This window comes from Thermobia domestica, chromosome 8, assembly GCF_964235325.1.
Source record: "Thermobia domestica chromosome 8, izTheDome1.hap1.1, whole genome shotgun sequence".
Lineage (NCBI taxonomy): Eukaryota > Metazoa > Arthropoda > Insecta > Zygentoma > Lepismatidae > Thermobia > Thermobia domestica.
This window is the reverse complement of record NC_137461.1, coordinates 158,188,432-158,211,243: the sequence shown is the minus strand read 5'-3', so window position 1 is coordinate 158,211,243 and position 22,812 is coordinate 158,188,432. Positions and strand designations below refer to the sequence as shown.

General features: G+C 35.8%; 1 protein-coding gene across 1 annotated transcript in view; it reads left to right on the top strand.

The window, feature by feature from the left end:
* Positions 1-14,514: 14,514 nt before the first annotated feature.
* Positions 14,515-22,812, top strand: part of LOC145692364 (uncharacterized) — a 64,555-nt gene continuing 56,257 nt past the window's right edge. Inside the window, exon 1 of the mRNA XM_081767662.1 lies at positions 14,515-14,670. The gene's annotated coding sequence lies outside the window, so the exon portion shown is untranslated. The remainder of the gene's footprint in view (positions 14,671-22,812) is intronic.

Genomic DNA, 22,812 nt, shown 5'->3' with positions numbered 1-22,812 from the left:
CGGGATGAGTTGAACATTCAGTTTGTTCCGGGTTCCTGCCCCTTCAGGGCAGGGGTCCTATTGCTAGCTAATACTCCGATATGTCCCCTCAGGGCATCGATTAAATAGGTCGAGTAAAGAATATGATTTAGTAAATATAAGGGCCAGTTGGCCCTGTTCATTTCTTTCCTTTCGTTACCTTTCATAGAGCCGATTTAACATGGTAAAATCTGAATGATTTCTGTGTATATTTATTAGTATAACATGTATTAATGTAGTGTGTAGTATGAATGTGGCATGATGTGTCTTGTAGTTCGAGTAGTATGTGTATATTTGTAATGTAGTATCAGTGATAGTGATAATTAAGTGATGAAAGAGTGTGTTGGACAGTGTAGTATTTACTATGCGATAAATTTTTTATTACTCCGTCATTAAGTGAACGTAATATAGTATAATAATTCCGTGTACAAGGTCACATTCAGTTGTTCAAGGGTTCATTATATCGTCGCTAGCCCTAGTGTCAAAAGTCAGTACTAACCGCCATTCTTCCGTCGAGGTGCTTAGTGATTTAGTTTTCATGAAATTGACCTTTCTTTCCGAAATAAAACCTAGAAGGTATAATTCACAGCCCATATGAATGTACAGTTAGGTCAAGTGACCCAAAATTAATATATTCTGAAAGTTTCAACATTCTGCATAGTCTAGAAATCTAAATATTTAAATAAATAAACAATACGTAAATTTTTAACAGAAGTCGGGCGATATGATGCTAGTTCTTCGCTTTGAAAATATATTAAATGTCCAGTTTTCTTCGTGGCTGTAGAATTTCATTGTTGATGCAGAATTTTATAAACATTAGACATTATCGCAGATAATTCTATTTTCAGTGAACATACATAGGATTTTTTTTTCTTTCGTTCCTAATAAAGCTACCGAGTATTACATAGTATTGTGTGTGTGATAAAAGAGTCTTGGGTTCGAGTGAGGTTGTCGTGCGGTGATCGGAATGGGAAAATGTTTGTAGTGATTATAGATTTTAAAGTATTATGATGAAATGTGTAAATAGGCTGGGCGTAGATAGAGGAAACAGGGTGTTTGTAGAATATAGCGTCGTGGCAAATGAATATTAATGTGAATATGAATATTAATAAGTATATGAATATTGTAGTAAATGAATATAGAATATAGGACACCCATATAGTTAAATATATAGTAGCCCAGTGAATACTTCGCCGCGTGTTGATATATAGATATTGAATAGATACGTGTAACTACAAACATCTCAGGTTCTGACCCCTGCACCATAATATCACGCGGACCGGAGGGCGATATATAGTCGGACTACGGTAATACTTTGTAGTTTATGTGTCATAATAGTAATCAACCATAGTAATACCATCTGATAGAATGGGTAGCATCATATAATCGCTGACTAGACATATTGAATAATAAATTATGAAAAGACAATAGTAGTTAGACAACAGGGCTGTAGTGAATCATATCTTCTGGTCGGTTTTAAAAATAGAATGTACCACTCCGTGAGATTTTTTTTTCTTTCTTCACGTTACCTACTCAGGCTAGCTTACAATGTTCATGGAGGCGACAGCTCTGACTGGGTACAGAATCAAAACGATTAGTTATTGAAATTTATTTTCGCGTACCCGGATGTCGACCCCATGTCCCTTTAAGTATTTTCATTTCTTTTCTTAGTTTAATTAGACGAGGGAAATTAACGACATCCCAGACTGTGGCGTGTCTGCGCAGGGTAGCTATCGGTGAAGTTTGGCAATAGAAATCACCGATCCAAAATTCAGTTTATTTAATTTTTTTTTTATTTCGGCAAATCATTAGTTAGGGATATCTTAGATAATACTTCTATTCTAGTTTCATTACTGTCCTCGAACCTTCTTAGTTTTTCTAAGGGGTCGAATATTTTTTTTACTTAGAGATTTCAAAATTGGGGACGCAGTTACCTGGTCCCTTTCCCCCTCTCCTTTTATCCTGCTGGTCTGGGCCGGATACGGGGATCGGATTTCAATCTTACAAGCCAACTCTTGTGGGATTGGGATCTGATGGACACAGAACTTGCATCCTTGGCAGCAGGACGCCCCTTGAGTCTACGTATTTGAGTAGACCACCCTTTCTGGCATGTTAAGAATATTTTGGCTATGGATTTTGTTGAGAGCGAAATTCGACTTCTAACTTTGTAGCGTTAGTTATTTCTCACTTAAGTCTTTGGCGCCCCTATTCTTCGTCTTCCTTCTTCTCTATCTCTCTCTCTGTCTTCATTTCTTCAAGTTTTTTTAAATTTTTTCAACCTTCCCCCCCCCCAAGAGTTTGAACTTGTTGCTTACGATTTATTTAACGTACAACTCTGATCTGAAATTACCAGCTGAGACGTTGCAAGACACGATTCATGAATGGAGTAGATAATGATTGGGTCCTCCATCACATTTTGACCTATCGCTGAAATGAACAAAGACTTAGTATTTGACGACACTTCGATTACGTTCTTTCACCGTCGTTCCTCTTAAGTTTCTTTTTAATCCATTGGTCACTTTCCTTTCTGTTTTGGTTTTCAATTACCTTGTAGTTAACCTGGGCCCAGAAATTGTATTTTGATTTACCTAGTTATATCTAGAAATGCTCTGTGTTACGTGCCTGCCTCACAAAGTTTTTTTTTCCTTTATGATTTAAACACGAATTGATTATATAAAAGTTAAAAATTTATAGACGCGCGGTATCAGATAAAAGTTAATTTGTTTCCAAATGTAATGTTGGAAGTCATTTGTTTTCTTGGACAATGTTGCAACCTTGAAAAATTTTATTGTTGGGGTGATTAATTTAAATGTGTGCGCATTTATTATAAATATATATATATATAGAGAGAGAAATAAATACTTCGAAATATATGTGTAATTAGTATGTGAATATGATGTTAAAGTAAAAGTATGATATTAAATGTATTATGAATATATGTAAGAGCGCTCGTGTCTGTCCCCCCTAGACGTGTATTGGTTGCTATAGTTTACCAGAAGTCTTCCGACGAATTTAAGAATGTAGATTTTGTTAAGAATACCGCCGTGCACTTAAGTAATTTTCCTTTTCTTCTGAATCAATGTAAGTGATAACCTCTGTAATTATATAATGGCATGCATTGAAAAAATATCGGCAGGTCTAAACGTAACCCCCATCATAACAAATATTATCCCTGGACAATTAACCTAAAACCATTGTGGAAAGTGCACCTTGAATCCTTCTCACCTACATGTGTATCCTGTGACTTGACCAGTTTTTTTTTATCCTCAATTTGAACCATCATACTCCGTACACCTGTGGAAGATCATTTTTTTTTTAATCCGAACCATGTATAAACATATACGAAAGTGATCCTAATGAAAGGTCTCGTGAAGTGTCCCAGTGTTGGATAAATAACTTGAAATTATTCGATTAATAAATTTGGAAATAGACCGTCTAAGAGGAGAAACTTCCTCTAGTGAAAGTTATTTTCTCGAAATCCCTAGATGGGTATAGACGTAGCAGTGTGCGATTGCAGATATAAACTGTTACCAGTTACAAACCAAATATAGACGACGAATGGTTTTGTAAACCAATAGATATATATATATATGCATATAGAGATATATATAAATGACCACAAACTAAGTTAAATGGAGCGAAACGTTTTGGACACTACGACTAGTGCGTGAGTTGTGATTTGGACGCTCGAAATTATTAATATTTTAATATCTCGACGTGAGGTAGAGACTCATATAAGTTCTAATACACCAAAAAGTTTTTTTTTTCTTTCCTCTTCGTCCAATTTTTTTTTAAGTGAAATAAGTTTTTTTCTTTTGCGTATGTCGCAAATCATCATTTTGCTTTAGCATGCCTAAGATATGATACGTGTAATTATTTTCTTTTTGTTTTTCTTTCTTTTTCATTTGTCAATATGATTGAATATATAAAAACTTACTAAAATTTAATACTATGTACTCTATTAATATATAACCAAGAACTTGTACTTTTAATATTTTCTTCATAATTATATGTTTGTCTTTCTTTTTTCACTATGAATGTAATAAACTATTTGTACCCTTGTAGTTAGTTGGTTTCCTTTAACCATATATACACTGTCCTGAGTGAGTGAGCGAGTGAATGCATGATAGATTTAATATAAGCAATTTTAGTGATATCATTTGTCATATTAACATCTGTAATATATGTGTCATGTTTTAATATATGTGTTAAGGTAAATAACCTAGGTCATGAAGGACCGTCACTAACGGTTTAAATCGGCTCGAGGAGTGAAGCAAAAATAGCAGGATAAGCCTAAATACGACATCTTTCTTCCAGGAAGTTGAGACTTTTATTGATGCGATACATAAATTTATATTGAGTTAATAAGTTTGATTTTTTTTTTCCCTCTTGGCTAATTCATATGTGTGGTCGATCCTAGAGGACAGAGTTCAGATGCTGGATAGTTATCAATCACCGGTTGGAATAACTTTACAAAGAATTAAATTTCACTTTTCTCATTTCCAGGTCTAGGTCTGGGCAACCCCATGATCGTGGTGCCTGGAGCTAGGTCTGGGTGGTATGAGGGAACATGTGTCTATTCCGAAGCATTCCAAAATTGATTAGTTGTTAATAACATTTAGAATGATTCATCTTTCAACGACTTTCCCGACCTTTTACTATATTTCCGGAATTATCCAGTAATCTGTTTCTCATTAAAATACCCTATTTCTTTTCTTTCTTCTTTACCTACCTCCTTCTTTTACCCTTCTACTTTCTTCTCTTTCTTTCCTATTTCTAAATGAAAGAAAACGGAGTCATGATTGAGAGTAGTCGCTATTGGCACGGTCAATAAGTTGTTTCGATGAGTTTTCTTCGGGAGTCCGATATGGAATAATTAACAATAACAAAAGGTTTATTGGAAGTTACTCTATTGGAAAATAATCTGGATTTCAATCAGTAGGTGATGTTTAGTAATCGTCCTCGTTAAAGAAAATTAATTTGTAGCGACTCCTCTACATTAGCTCTTTTATCTTCGTTAATTTTTTACGTATTTTCTTTCAATTTTGGCTAACCGTGACAGGATCTGTTGCCCTGGAAACGGCGGTTTCTATGGCAACGGACAGAAGTTTTCTTTCAATATTGGCGACCGTTGACATCGGACAGTTACCATGGAAACAATTGTTTTCCCTGGTAACGAATCTGAAATTATTTATTAAACACTGTTTAGGATCGAGCACATATTGACTTGGCCACAAAAGGTGCATAATCAAAAGTTACAGTGAGATTAAATAATTATAGTCATTGGCTGTTCTGCTATCTTTGTCTCTCTCTGTAGAAAGGGGGAAATGAAGGAATTTGCTAAAGTGACTTCTAAAATTTGAAAATGCTGGAAGTTGACCCAAGGAGGGAATTAGATAGGAGTCCCTTAATTTATGAATAGTACCTGATTAATAAGTATTGTTAGTTTATAAGGATATAATTGCATGTGTTTATATTGTGTCTTTTTATATGGAAACTATGGCAACCAATAGGGAAGTAGTATCACACGAGAACGCGGAAGTCTCATGTACGCAATGTACATTAGAAAGTAGTGAGAAAAGAGCTCGCGTCTCTCGTAGGCTAGTGAGGTGTCACGAATGTGGGCTGAAATGGATTCATTTCAGTTGTATTAATTTAGAGGATACTGCGGAAAATGCAGAAAAGGTCCGGGCTGGTGAGATAGTCAAATATTGTAAAGAATGTGAGGGGAAGCTCCACCAGTCGCGTGAACCCATGAGTTTATCCTCTGAAAAAGAAAATGAACATCCCGATTCGGACGGTGAACGAGGGTATAGTACCCCGAAGAACCGAGGCCAAATATCTCCAGTGGAGATATCTGACCTCGATGATGATGAAAGAGATGGGGATCCAATTGGTGATAAACCCAAAGAGGAGCAAAGGAAGACTGTGTCATCTAATAATGACGCTCTCCTCCTTTCATTGCAACAAATGCTACAGGAAATGAGACGCGAAATGAATGAAAATAGCCGGGAAATGAGACGCGAAATAAATGAAAAAATAGATGAAAATAGCCTGGAGATGAGACGTGAAATGAATAAGAATAGCCGGGAAATGAATGAAAAAATAGATGCCTCGAACCGAGAAACCGAATCTCGATTCGAAGTATTAACTCACAAAATAGACAACATATGTTTGGACTTTGCTTCCTCAATAAACAAATTGAGAGAGCAAACGTCTACTGACATCGATTTGGTCAGATGCGAGGCTCAACAGTCCATAAAGCAACTTCAGCAGGAGACTGAAAGTAAATTAGATCATGTAAATTCTGAAATTGAAGAAATGGATACAAAATTACATAAAATCGACAATAAACTAGAAACACAGCAGGCCGAAATTGATAGTTTAAAGTCAACCTTGTCAGACTTATCATTGAAAACCGAACTGGAAGTAACTGACCAGAAAGTTTCGAAAATTCAAAATGACATAGTAAATATTCGAAAAGAAATGACAAAATCTAGTCGCGAAAAATCAGAGGTAACCTATACTTTCCCCGGTAGCGATTTCTCAGAAATATTACCCGCTACAACTACCCGTAGCGCAGGAAAAGAAAATTTAATGTCGGTTGATGCACGGGATATTGCGACGCACTACCCTATGCATCGGTCAGAACCAAAGTCGTGGTTCAATTCTAATAGTGTGCCGAATCAGTCGAGTGTTGTGACGACTACGGTCACTAGCGTGAGTGCTCCCTCCTTACATGGAGGTATACAATCACATAGCGTGTTGCCGGGAAAAGGAGATGGGTGCCATTCTGAGTCGTTGTTCATGGGTGCGATTGGTCCGGGGATGGAGCCCAACATACTCAATACGACCAACAGAATCCCTTTCACTTACATGGGTAGTTATAACACCGCTACTACGTCGTCGGTGGTAAATCCGGTGACGACTCCGATCGTGCAGGAGAATATGTTAATTCCCAGTAACTATTCCCCTACTCATGTTAGCGTGAGCTCTAAAGTGTCCCTCCGGGATATTGAACATTTTCCCACTTTCGATGGGAACATTGCGAACTGGTTACCTCGTGTTTTCCTGCTACCTAAAAGGTGAACTCACAATTTCCAAAATCTTAAGCTTTTCAACTGTACCGAGGACAAAAAACGGGAACTTCTATCTCAATACCCAAAGTGAATGTTACACTGTCTCATTTGAGTGTATGAGTGTATGAGTGTATGAGTGAGTAGTTAGTTTATTAGTATTAATACATGTTAATTCTATTCAACAAAATTTTGTTATTCAAACAAAATTTTTTTTAACGACGCCGGGGAACTGTAATATGCCATTACAGTCTAATGAAATTATGTTTTTAATAGGAGGGTGCCCGAAATTTTTTGCACCGACTGTACTTGATGTTTAACAAAAAATTTCTGGCTGTTCATATAATTCGTAATTTTATTTGTTATTCTATTTCAAATTAACATGAAAAAACTGTAAAAAATTCATTGGGAATGATAGTTTTGGGAATCAATATCTTTATTTATATTTTAAATTAGTTATAAGTCTTGCATATGTATATGTAAATGGATTATTACAATTCTTACGGTGTCAGTGCTATCCGAAAATATAGATCCACTATTGGACGAAACTTTCCAGATCAAATAACCAATCTAAAATTCGACAGAATTTTCAGGACCACCCTTCACCTCTCTTTTAGATACCTAGGTCCTTCTAAAATCTAGTTTAATCCAGATTTTACCAAATTTTATTCGTTTCAAAGCCCCACCGCCAAAATGCTTAGTTTTGATTGGCTGATAAACCCACGCTATGATATTAGGGCGCAATTATTCCATTCCAAGCCGGAAAATCTTGCTGACAACAGCCAGATTTCGATCGTCGAGCTTAAAAGGTCGCAACGGAGTGAGAAAACTGCAAACAAGGTAATATTTGGGAGTTTTTTAACCTAAAATCGTTGGAAGTCTCTAGGAGCCAAAAACTATTAAATTTCATACTAAAACTGAACTGAAATAGGAAGTGCAACATTGCAACGCCATGTTGAGCAGATATAATGAGTGATGGACAGGTTCCACGAAGTGCATCAGTTTGCTAGTGGTTCTTAAATATCCACAGACAGTTTCGGAAGAGTGGTGTTTTTTCCCTTTAAATACTTTTATCCTTAAAACTATTCCTGTTAGAGTTACGTTAGGCTTGCCCCCCTGTCCGTTCAGTAATCTGTCTGTGTAGTTAGTACGTGATTTTTTTTTTCATACATGGCGGTATTTAATTTCTTTGTAGTTAAGATAGGTAGAATAATGCACGTGTAAATTTACAGTAGGGGCTCCTATCTGACTCCCAAATTGGGAGTACGGCTTCCAGCGGGATGAGTTGAACATTCAGTTTGTTCCGGGTTCCTGCCCCTTCAGGGCAGGGGTCCTATTGCTAGCTAATACTCCGATATGTCCCCTCAGGGCATCGATTAAATAGGTCGAGTAAAGAATATGATTTAGTAAATATAAGGGCCAGTTGGCCCTGTTCATTTCTTTCCTTTCGTTACCTTTCATAGAGCCGATTTAACATGGTAAAATCTGAATGATTTCTGTGTATATTTATTAGTATAACATGTATTAATGTAGTGTGTAGTATGAATGTGGCATGATGTGTCTTGTAGTTCGAGTAGTATGTGTATATTTGTAATGTAGTATCAGTGATAGTGATAATTAAGTGATGAAAGAGTGTGTTGGACAGTGTAGTATTTACTATGCGATAAATTTTTATTACTCCGTCATTAAGTGAACGTAATATAGTATAATAATTCCGTGTACAAGGTCACATTCAGTTGTTCAAGGGTTCATTATATCGTCGCTAGCCCTAGTGTCAAAAGTCAGTACTAACCGCCATTCTTCCGTCGAGGTGCTTAGTGATTTAGTTTTCATGAAATTGACCTTTCTTTCCGAAATAAAACCTAGAAGGTATAATTCACAGCCCATATGAATGTACAGTTAGGTCAAGTGACCCAAAATTAATATATTCTGAAAGTTTCAACATTCTGCATAGTCTAGAAATCTAAATATTTAAATAAATAAACAATACGTAAATTTTTAACAGAAGTCGGGCGATATGATGCTAGTTCTTCGCTTTGAAAATATATTAAATGTCCAGTTTTCTTCGTGGCTGTAGAATTTCATTGTTGATGCAGAATTTTATAAACATTAGACATTATCGCAGATAATTCTATTTTCAGTGAACATACATAGGATTTTTTTTTCTTTCGTTCCTAATAAAGCTACCGAGTATTACATAGTATTGTGTGTGTGATAAAAGAGTCTTGGGTTCGAGTGAGGTTGTCGTGCGGTGATCGGAATGGGAAAATGTTTGTAGTGATTATAGATTTTAAAGTATTATGATGAAATGTGTAAATAGGCTGGGCGTAGATAGAGGAAACAGGGTGTTTGTAGAATATAGCGTCGTGGCAAATGAATATTAATGTGAATATGAATATTAATAAGTATATGAATATTGTAGTAAATGAATATAGAATATAGGACACCCATATAGTTAAATATATAGTAGCCCAGTGAATACTTCGCCGCGTGTTGATATATAGATATTGAATAGATACGTGTAACTACAAACATCTCAGGTTCTGACCCCTGCACCATAATATCACGCGGACCGGAGGGCGATATATAGTCGGACTACGGTAATACTTTGTAGTTTATGTGTCATAATAGTAATCAACCATAGTAATACCATCTGATAGAATGGGTAGCATCATATAATCGCTGACTAGACATATTGAATAATAAATTATGAAAAGACAATAGTAGTTAGACAACAGGGCTGTAGTGAATCATATCTTCTGGTCGGTTTTAAAAATAGAATGTACCACTCCGTGAGATTTTTTTTTCTTTCTTCACGTTACCTACTCAGGCTAGCTTACAATGTTCATGGAGGCGACAGCTCTGACTGGGTACAGAATCAAAACGATTAGTTATTGAAATTTATTTTCGCGTACCCGGATGTCGACCCCATGTCCCTTTAAGTATTTTCATTTCTTTTCTTAGTTTAATTAGACGAGGGAAATTAACGACATCCCAGACTGTGGCGTGTCTGCGCAGGGTAGCTATCGGTGAAGTTTGGCAATAGAAATCACCGATCCAAAATTCAGTTTATTTAATTTTTTTTTATTTCGGCAAATCATTAGTTAGGGATATCTTAGATAATACTTCTATTCTAGTTTCATTACTGTCCTCGAACCTTCTTAGTTTTTCTAAGGGGTCGAATATTTTTTTTACTTAGAGATTTCAAAATTGGGGACGCAGTTACCTGGTCCCTTTCCCCCTCTCCTTTTATCCTGCTGGTCTGGGCCGGATACGGGGATCGGATTTCAATCTTACAAGCCAACTCTTGTGGGATTGGGATCTGATGGACACAGAACTTGCATCCTTGGCAGCAGGACGCCCCTTGAGTCTACGTATTTGAGTAGACCACCCTTTCTGGCATGTTAAGAATATTTTGGCTATGGATTTTGTTGAGAGCGAAATTCGACTTCTAACTTTGTAGCGTTAGTTATTTCTCACTTAAGTCTTTGGCGCCCCTATTCTTCGTCTTCCTTCTTCTCTATCTCTCTCTCTCTGTCTTCATTTCTTCAAGTTTTTTTTAATTTTTTCAACCTTCCCCCCCCAAGAGTTTGAACTTGTTGCTTACGATTTATTTAACGTACAACTCTGATCTGAAATTACCAGCTGAGACGTTGCAAGACACGATTCATGAATGGAGTAGATAATGATTGGGTCCTCCATCACATTTTGACCTATCGCTGAAATGAACAAAGACTTAGTATTTGACGACACTTCGATTACGTTCTTTCACCGTCGTTCCTCTTAAGTTTCTTTTTAATCCATTGGTCACTTTCCTTTCTGTTTTGGTTTTCAATTACCTTGTAGTTAACCTGGGCCCAGAAATTGTATTTTGATTTACCTAGTTATATCTAGAAATGCTCTGTGTTACGTGCCTGCCTCACAAAGTTTTTTTTTCCTTTATGATTTAAACACGAATTGATTATATAAAAGTTAAAAATTTATAGACGCGCGGTATCAGATAAAAGTTAATTTGTTTCCAAATGTAATGTTGGAAGTCATTTGTTTTCTTGGACAATGTTGCAACCTTGAAAAATTTTATTGTTGGGGTGATTAATTTAAATGTGTGCGCATTTATTATAAATATATATATATATAGAGAGAAATAAATACTTCGAAATATATGTGTAATTAGTATGTGAATATGATGTTAAAGTAAAAGTATGATATTAAATGTATTATGAATATATGTAAGAGCGCTCGTGTCTGTCCCCCCTAGACGTGTATTGGTTGCTATAGTTTACCAGAAGTCTTCCGACGAATTTAAGAATGTAGATTTTGTTAAGAATACCGCCGTGCACTTAAGTAATTTTCCTTTTCTTCTGAATCAATGTAAGTGATAACCTCTGTAATTATATAATGGCATGCATTGAAAAAATATCGGCAGGTCTAAACGTAACCCCCATCATAACAAATATTATCCCTGGACAATTAACCTAAAACCATTGTGGAAAGTGCACCTTGAATCCTTCTCACCTACATGTGTATCCTGTGACTTGACCAGTTTTTTTTAATCCTCAATTTGAACCATCATACTCCGTACACCTGTGGAAGATCATTTTTTTTTTAATCCGAACCATGTATAAACATATACGAAAGTGATCCTAATGAAAGGTCTCGTGAAGTGTCCCAGTGTTGGATAAATAACTTGAAATTATTCGATTAATAAATTTGGAAATAGACCGTCTAAGAGGAGAAACTTCCTCTAGTGAAAGTTATTTTCTCGAAATCCCTAGATGGGTATAGACGTAGCAGTGTGCGATTGCAGATATAAACTGTTACCAGTTACAAACCAAATATAGACGACGAATGGTTTTGTAAACCAATAGATATATATATATACATATAGAGATATATATAAATGACCACAAACTAAGTTAAATGGAGCGAAACGTTTTGGACACTACGACTAGTGCGTGAGTTGTGATTTGGACGCTCGAAATTATTAATATTTTAATATCTCGACGTGAGGTAGAGACTCATATAAGTTCTAATACACCAAAAAGTTTTTTTTTCTTTCCTCTTCGTCCAATTTTTTTTTAAGTGAAATAAGTTTTTTTCTTTTGCGTATGTCGCAAATCATCATTTTGCTTTAGCATGCCTAAGATATGATACGTGTAATTATTTACTTTTTGTTTTTCTTTCTTTTTCATTTGTCAATATGATTGAATATATAAAAACTTACTAAAATTTAATACTATGTACTCTATTAATATATAACCAAGAACTTGTACTTTTAATATTTTCTTCATAATTATATGTTTGTCTTTCTTTTTTCACTATGAATGTAATAAACTATTTGTACCCTTGTAGTTAGTTGGTTTCCTTTAACCATATATACACTGTCCTGAGTGAGTGAGCGAGTGAATGCATGATAGATTTAATATAAGCAATTTTAGTGATATCATTTGTCATATTAACATCTGTAATATATGTGTCATGTTTTAATATATGTGTTAAGGTAAATAACCTAGGTCATGAAGGACCGTCACTAACGGTTTAAATCGGCTCAAGGAGTGAAGCAAAAATAGCAGGATAAGCCTAAATACGACATCTTTCTTCCAGGAAGTTGAGACTTTTATTGATGCGATACATAAATTTATATTGAGTTAATAAGTTTGATTTTTTTTTCCCTCTTGGCTAATTCATATGTGTGGTCGATCCTAGAGGACAGAGTTCAGATGCTGGATAGTTATCAATCACCGGTTGGAATAACTTTACAAAGAATTAAATTTCACTTTTCTCATTTCCAGGTCTAGGTCTGGGCAACCCCATGATCGTGGTGCCTGGAGCTAGGTCTGGGTGGTATGAGGGAACATGTGTCTATTCCGAAGCATTCCAAAATTGATTAGTTGTTAATAACATTTAGAATGATTCATCTTTCAACGACTTTCCCGACCTTTTACTATATTTCCGGAATTATCCAGTAATCTGTTTCTCATTAAAATACCCTATTTCTTTTCTTTCTTCTTTACCTACCTCCTTCTTTTACCCTTCTACTTTCTTCTCTTTCTTTCCTATTTCTAAATGAAAGAAAACGGAGTCATGATTGAGAGTAGTCGCTATTGGCACGGTCAATAAGTTGTTTCGATGAGTTTTCTTCGGGAGTCCGATATGGAATAATTAACAATAACAAAAGGTTTATTGGAAGTTACTCTATTGGAAAATAATCTGGATTTCAATCAGTAGGTGATGTTTAGTAATCGTCCTCGTTAAAGAAAATTAATTTGTAGCGACTCCTCTACATTAGCTCTTTTATCTTCGTTAATTTTTTACGTATTTTCTTTCAACACCTCAGCGGTGAGAATATAATTTGGTAATATACTGATGCGTATCAAGCGTAGATAGGAACGGAATCGAGAAACAAGCTAAACCGTTGTTTAGATACAAAACACATGCCTCTGCCGCATTGTGAATGCGCACACGAATATTATTATAATAATACTATAGACAAATTGAAGTTCAATATAGTAAACAAATGACATGCAATTCGGCTGATTATATGCAATGTTCTGGGTACAAAAATTCTCAGTAGGGTATCAAGTGCGAACAAGTAGTGCTGAAGCAACTATACCTCTAAAATAAAACTATGATACTCCTGACAGTAACGAAATACACGTGACAGCAATGGTTTTTATTCAATAATCGGCAACAATGTTAATATTTGAAATAGTGTATTCCGTCCAACAAGGCCACAATTTCTAAGAAGAATGTATGCACAATTGACGTAATACAGATTTTTTTTTTTTTTTTTTTTTTTATATCAAGAGGCGGAAATGTGCACTTGTTTTTGAAACATTCCTCGTCGACAAGTCTGAATATTTCTATTGTCATTAACACTACCATCAAACAAAACACATTCACATAATGTAACTACAAACTTATACACAGCTAGGTATTTGATTTGTTTTTAATAGAGAGCTAATAATTTTGCTGTCCTTCGGTGTTCTACGCATTCTGCAAAGGTCAGATCCATGAGATCCCTCCTCCCTGTTGCTGCAATTTTAATTGCCAGAAGAGTACTTTTCTCACCTTATTCGTCGATGAAAGGTAAGTAGCGATTTGTTGAACTGAGTCAATTATTATTTGCAATATTTCATTAAATAATTACTCTCATTATAAACAGGTAGATATTTGGATATTTCTCATAGTATGCAAACCTGAGATGACTTTGCAGTTCTTTATACGTAGTTCTCTGTAAGTTGTCATTAAAACTAACATTCTATTTCAAATAATAACATGATATGATTGTCCAAAAGTAAATGCCAATAAACATGTGTAAAATACAAGTAAAAATGAATACAAAGAAAAATATCAAAATAAAAGCATAACATAATAATTCAAATTAATTACTTTAAGTATGATAATTTATTACAGAAGACTGTATCATCTTATCATACATAAGACAGAGTAAGAATAGTCTAGAAAGAGCAAAGAAGAAGTTGGATCTTAACTTTACTCTTCGTGGAATATCACATGAATGGTTCGACAATTCATCTCACCTTTATCCAGTTGTAAGTGATGAAATTAAATCACAGTAAGTAACTAAATGCTTATCATTGACATTTTTTCTATTTCTAATTAGTAATGAGTACAATATTACATTTTTCTGCCTCTGTTGTTAATTAACTGTATTGTTCAAGCCTTAACTCATTTTGAGTGCAAGCTTTCGTTTCTTGTAATCCAAATAGATTTTAGCAATGGATTATTTTTTTACAATATATAAAAAATTACAGATATAATCCATTTGCATAATATAGTTGCTTTATTAGAGATGTCGATTAGATTAGAGATCTTGTACAGTTTTAGTTATTACTATATTGTTATGTGTAGAAATACACAGGATATATTTTATTTACCTGCACATACCTTATAGTTTCATAATCCGAAGATAGCATTTCACGTCCTGTCTTTCCAACCCTATAAGATTATTATAGTTAGATACTTAGTTCTCTGTTCTACCCAAGGGCGCCGATTTCTCTGTAAATTTTTTTGGGGGGGGCATTCAGATGCAGAAGATATATATATATATATATATATATATATATATATATATATATATATATATATATATATATATATATATATGAAGATTTTAAGACAAATTGCAGTCAAATTATGCCAAATATTGTATAGTCACAAATACAATAAGGGAACGCTCATGAACTTCTGAGGGACTCGGGCCCCCTCGGCCTCCCAGGATCGGCGCCCTTGGTTCTACCGTATATTAAACATCTTTAGAACTATTATATTCCCAAAAACATTAAACAATGAAAAGTTTTAAAAATTATTAGACTTGCATACAATCAGTGACGTCTCCTTTGTGAAGAACAAAATAACAATTTAATCTATCTACAGAAAATGAAAACAGCACTTTTAAGGTGACTACTTTGGAAGAAAGTAAAAAAAAAAAAAAACTCATCATCAAAAAAGCCCACAAAGTGCCTTTCTAAATTCCAAAACAGTTTTGTGACAATATAAAAACTAGCGTTTTAAGCAAAAAAATATCATTCTACCTACACCCGACAATTGTGTAGTTAGGTGTATCGAATTCACGTCGTACAGGAACTGAGAACGCAGAAAAATCCAAGATGTGGCTACCAGGACTGGCATCCATTGAAGGACGTTTGTGAGTATGCTTTGTGCAGTTGAATATTACATGACTTAATTTGAGTGAAGGAAGGACCACAAAACATTAAAGGACACACACGAGGGAACCAAGGACTTCCCCTTGGTGCTTTTCTTTCCACTATATTACTTGTGTTATATATTATTATCCTGCATACATCATTTGTTTTTATATCAATATCTTCTTAGGTGGTGGTTCTAATAAATATTACAAAATGGAAGACATTTATCTTCTAATTGCCCTTTTAATATAAACTAGTAGCATAGCGTGACAATTCATAAGCATCTTTAAGCTCTTGAAGCTATTTCAGCATCATTTTAGAACAAATACACCATTCAATAGTATTTTGTTAGTCTTAAATTACCTATTTTTGAAACACCCAAATTGTTTTTGATACTGTGTCAGTTAGTTATAGAAAATAAGAGAAATTAAGGGAGATCTTACTGAGGATTCCTTAGAATCAGTATCAGTACATATAGTTTATGTTTCATATTTTGTTAAAATCAAGTTATTACAGAGTTGCTTGATACTATCATGATCACTTTATATAGGAATCTTCTTTTCGGTAATTTGTTAGTCTTTTGTTTTTACATTATAAAATATATTGCCGATAACACATCAATAACACTAGTCGACAAAAAAATACTTTTTCTCTGGTAAACTGAAGAAAATACGTCGCAATAATAGAACTTTTGACGTAGAATTCTAATCTGCAATCAGTGTTTCTCCATGACCCTCAGTTTCTCCGTGACGGAGGGATTTTCGAGAAATTTGCTCTCAAATTTCTTTTTTTTCTTTTTCTTTTTTCTTTTTTAAAATTTTTGTACTGCAGCTCGGGTACCCTTACGTATATAAACACACAAATTATATTGTATGTTAGCTTGATTTATACTTAGTAAGCCCTCTAAGTTTCATAAGAATCGCATTATTCTTTGTAGAGAAATAAACATGTTTATATAAAAATATGGTATATGTACTGTTAATTTTACCACATTCATTAGTGCAGATAAAATCACATATAATTCCCCACGAAAATTATAATATAAGCACGGTTTATGCCTCATTGGATTTGAAATAAAACATATTTTCAATGATGTATACACCGTGTCACCATTTTTTGTATGAGGGAATGTCTAAAGGGATTTTGTGGGAAATTCCCTCCAAAAAGTTGAGTTGATTTTAGTTTAGCGTCCCTTTCAGCAGCGAGGCTATATGAGATGTGGACCTACTGATTAACGTGGAATCCGAACCACATGAGCTCCCGCCGGGAATCGAACCCGGGTCTCCCACGCCAAAGGCGCGTACGCTAACCGCTTAGCCACGAAGGAGCTCTCCCTCCAAAAAGTAATTTATAAGATTTTTTTGTCTTAACGTGCTATTTGTATATAGTGATACAGGAACAGGAACTGCACTAGAACATAATTTTATGTCTACTTAATAAATAATACAAAAGAAGTGAGCGGTATCTTCTTAATAAATGAACACTTACTTACCTTAACTAAAATTTTGTAGTTGTTGACTTTCTTCTGTGTTTGGCTTCTTTTGAGTGTCCAACAGCTAGCATTTGTAATTAGCTAGCATTTGTGAACTCCACTGTCCCTGGTATCTCTTCTCCATGGAGGAAATGTCCTGATGAAACGTTCCCCATGCTCATCACTAACAGCACCAAGGTTTTCAGGAAATAAATCCAGGTGGGAGTCTAGAAAGTGAACTTTAAGGGACATGTTGCAACCCATTTCTTTGAATGATTGCAGGAAATCACTCACAATTTCACCGTAATTTGGGGCTTTCTGGTTTCCTAAAAATTCTCTGTTAAACATTTAAATGAACACCAAGCTGCTTTCTCAACCGGAGTTAAGAGATCCTCAAATTTTTGGTCACAAATCAAACATCTTTCCTACAAAAATCTCTTCCTTGATTTTAGCGTCACTAACTCGAGGAAATTTGTCCTTGAGGTAACAAAATCCTGCATTACTTTTGTCCATTGCCTTAACAAAGTCTTTGAAGAGCCCCAACTTTACGTGAAGAGGAGGTAGAATTATCTTGTCGGGGCTCACCAGTGAGGAATAAACATACTTCTGTCCAGGAGTTAATACACGCTTTGGCCATTCCTTCTTGATGTAATGTTCCGCTTTGTCTCTGCTGTCCCATTCGCAGAGGAAACAGCAATATTTCGTATAATCAAGCTGCAAACCCATTAACAAAGAAATAACTTTCAAATCACAGCAAACGGTCCACTTGTATTTCTCATACTGAATTCTTTCTAACACTATTTTGATGTTTTCATAGGTTTCCTTCATATTAGTTGCATAAGCGAAAGGCACTGAAGGAAATTTGTTACCATTGTGCAAAAGGACAGCCTTAAAACTAGTTTTGGAAGAGTCAATAAACGATCTCCAATCTGTACTTATATGTACACGTCCGAGTGTATCCATCACAGCACAGACATTATTACAATACACTAAATCATTTTCTTGAGAATAGTAGTTTTGAAACTCTGTATGACGGTTTCGAAAAAAACACACTTTAGTTGCACGATGGAGCAGATTCCAGCCTTTAATTCTAGAAGCAAGAAGTTCTGTCTGTATCTTGGAGAGTTTTAAATCCCGTACGAGGCCATTTAGTTTACCCTGAGTTATCAGATGGAGATCCAATGTAGATGTGTTTCCTACATAAGTAGGAACTCCTTCATTTGGAACTTCAGTAGTTGCCTCAAGTACGTAATCCTCATTTACCGTAAGATGAGCAGGAGGTACTGGTACAGGTAATTCTGCACTGTGTGCAACTGGCCTAATTTCTGATGGCAAATTAGGGTACTGTACTGTGTGCTTAGATTTACTGGTTATTCCTTTTGTCAATGTCATACAAAAGTATAAATGTACCACATTGACTTGACACCTAGTCTTCCGTTCCGAGCGCTGCTATCGGCTGAAGGAATTCCACTCCCTTTCGCTGAGGGTCTCTCGCTTAGCAACAGCTGAACCCTTATTGGCTCAACGCGTGGGTGTGTCGAGGGTGAGTTTTAGTTCGCATTTTTGCCACGGCTCAAGACATTTTGGCAGCACTTTAGCAGTCTGAAGAATGATTTTGGTCCCTCCAGATCATCGGTACTGCGAAGTTCATGTTTCGTTCACCCAGTTAGACGTTTCACGCAACTACAACAAATGTAGTGAGGAGCCCAATTCTTTATCTTGGTCTCCTACACAGCAACAAAAATATAACTGATAACACTTCCTCACAAGTGGAGTAAAACATCGACGTTGCGATTTAAATGTCAGCTCTCCACATACATAACAGAAATTATCCGGGTGATTTACACACTTCCTCGGCATCTTGTATCCTGTATGTAAGGTATGACATACACATACAAACACGAATCTACACTCCATCAAACATGAAGCAGCCAAGCGCGCCGATGTTATGGTTTGCAAGGGGGATGCAAATATAAGCGAAGTTTCAAATATAGTTTCCAATTTCGCTATAACTAATGTAAACATTTTATTGGGCTTTCAATATTCTCAAGTACGATTTCCTCTTAGGTGGGCGAGGCCCCACCTTGCCCCCTGATGGGCGCCCTTGGAAGCAGCACAAACGTAATCAAACTCAGTATATCACCAGACAAGACAATCTATTCGTACTCCACAATATACAAACACTTCAAGTTACGCGCGGCCACATCTAAAATACGTCCAGCTTGGACCGTCACTGAACGCTACTAACAGTCATCAGGCTACGTGAGTCATATTTTTTTTTATCCATTGTTGCCAGATCAAAATATTAAAAAGTGACTTCTTTTAGACAGAAAGCATGCGTGTATTTGTGCTTGTGTTTGAGTATCCATCTATGTGCCGACAATAATACGACAACGTTAGGTTTTTCTGTTTGGTAAAAGTCTTGCATAGTATATTCTTTATTATCTATAAATAGACACAATAGTTTATATCTCTAGACACAATAATGCGATTCACATGAAATTAACATTATTTATTAAGTAGACATAAAACTATGTTTTAGTGCAGTTCCTGTTTCTTTATCACTATGTACAAATAGTAAGTTGAGACAAAAAATCTTATAAACTACTTTTTGGAGGGAATTTCGTACAAAATCCCTCTAGAAATTCCCTCATACAAAAAACGGCGACATGGTGTACACATCATTGAAAATAGGTCTTATTGGAAGTCCAATGAGGTATAAACCGTGCTTATATTGTAATTTTCGTGGAAGTTATATGTGATTTTGTCTGCTCTAATGAATATGGTAAAATAAACTGTACACATAGCATATTTTTATATAAATATGTTTATTTCTCTAGAAAGAATAATGCGATTCTCATGAAACTTAGAGGACTTACTAAGTATAAATCAAGCCAACATACAATACAACTTGCGTGTTTATATACCTAAAGGTACCTAAGCTACAGGTACAAAAAAATGGAAAATTTCCCGAAAATCCCTCTGTCACGGGGAAACTGAGGGTGATGGAGAAAAACTGATTGCAGATTCGAATTCTACGTGAAAAGTTCTATTAGAATCAGGTATTTTCATTTCTGTGCCAAACTCTTATTGACTAGTGTAATAGCTGTTATAGTCTAGAAGACGTAACGTCGTTGGCTTCCCGCGCTTGGACCTGTTCGTCACTGGGGATGTGGTAAGAGGGTAGCCAATCACCACCAACCGTGTACTGCGCTCAGCGTGCCACTAGTAGCCAAGCTGGCCACTTCCCATAAAGGTCACTACAACTTTTTGCGGGAAGCCAACGGCGTTATACCTTCCGTACTATAGTAAATAATTCTATTTTAATATTCTGTAAAATATAAATTTTACACTGTATACATTTGATAATTATTCTTTCTAATTTATATCCCTCAAGAACCGGGAACCAAAGATCTGTACATCACAATCTTTCGTGCTGAGCTCACACGCGTACCATATCAACGTCTACGACCATATCAACGTTATCCAAGTTCAAACCCAAATTTTCTGTAATATTTTGAGAACCAAAAGCCCATACTTCATAATATTAACCATGTATATTCAAAATGTTAAAGTCTGTAACTGTACAAATTTAAGTCACGATTAAATGATTTCTATCGATAATATGGTTATATCAATGGATTTTGGACGGGGTGCCATTTGTGCATAGTGTTGAAATGTGATGAGAAATGGGTCCTGCACGAAGCTCCGCGGTTCCGTAAATATTGGTTAGCATCCCATGAACCGCTTACAGAACAGCCGAAACCAGCACTGCACCAGAAGAAGGTTCTCCTGTGTGTTTGAGGGACTGCTCGGTGTATCATGCATCGAGAACTGCTGCCAGCTTGTCAGAGCATCAATGAAACTGTGTACTGTCAGCGGTTGAGCCGTGTTCAAGAAAAGAAAAACTGACAACTCTCTAGCCAGGACTTGTGAATTCCAAAGGAGTCCTCCTGTTGCAGGACAACGCTAAGCCCCACGTGGCTGCGATGACCCGGGGCACTATTCTACGCCTTGGATGGGAAACACTATTGCATCCGCCATACTCCCCGTATATTGTACGGGTCCGATACTTCCGGTCCGATTATCATCTGTTCCATTCCTTGGACAATCACCTTAGAGGATGCCAGTTCAAATCCTCAGTAGACGTGCAAAATGCACTTGATACCTTCTTCACTTCGCGGCCTTCAATTTCTACCGCGATGTAATCCATGCCCTTCCAGAACGTTGGCAGAAGGCCTTCGGTGCTGATTGGGACTAGGTTTGATCTTTCATGTACGTCTTATTTGACATATTGATGTTCGAAGGTGTTGGGTGAAAAAGCGACTTTCTTTGTTACTTTTATAGTTACTAAGCTCCTCAAGATCTACCACCATGCCAAGTTTGATAAAAATTTAATGAGTTCCGTCTTTCACGCTTTAATGAAATTTCTTGATTTCAATGATTCCAAACCTAACATTAATGGCTAATAATCCGGGAACAAACAGTCTGTACACTATAATATTTTATACTGAGCTTCTATGCATACCAAGTTCGTCAATATTTACGATCATACCAACATTCTTCACAATCATTTGAGTTTAATCAAGTGCGTTGTAGTGAAATTTCTTGATATAACTAAATTAAAACTCAAATTTGATTAGCAATAACTCTGGAACCGAAATCCCACATAGTAGAGTATATAACGTGGGTAGTAAATACATCGCCGTCTATAACCATACTAATTTTCGTCTTATTTGGGTGAGTTTCGTCAATAGTAGGCATTATACAAATATTCTTTCATTAAATCCAAACGCAAAGGGGCACGGGGGCTCAGTGGTAGAACGCTTACCTCTTCTGCATGGAATACCCTAGCCAAGTAAGTTCGTGGCAGACAACATCGTGTCCGTGGGTTTGGTTGCGGTACTCCCGTTTCCTCTCACATTATTATTCCACAAATTTCAAACACTTTTCGAAAAACGAAAAATCATCGAGAAATGGAAAACTATCGCAAAACGAAAAATCATCGAGAAACGAAAAAATTTTGGAAAACGGAAAAGGAATAAATTTTCGAAAAACGAAACGAAAAATTTTTCAGAAAAACGAAAAACGAAAAATCGAAAAATGAAATATCCAAAAACAGAAAAACAGTTTTCGAAAAAGACCATCTCTAACATAGATCTCTTGTACACTGACTTTCACGTTTAGCGACGCCTAGTCAGGTTTTAGCTGGGTCACGTATCCATCAACCAAGGTGGTACATAGAATGCCTTAATATACTCCATCCGTTCCAATACCGCTGGCTTCTGTGTGTTCGTAAAGGTTACAATGAAATTTTATGCAATTTTTCATGCTATTTACATGACAGCACCAGTATTTGTGTTCTGGCAATAGTTTCCAGAAAGTACAACAATACTATTAAATAATAGTGAGTCCTGATTCATTTTTATTAGAAAGTTAAAGGGAAAGAATGAGTGAAAAAGTATGATAGCCATTGCATTCTTTTGACTGTCATATATGATAATTTTCCGGATATTGTAGAATCGAATACAAAAGGTCTTTCTTGACAACTAAAAACAGCAATAAATAGATTAAATTG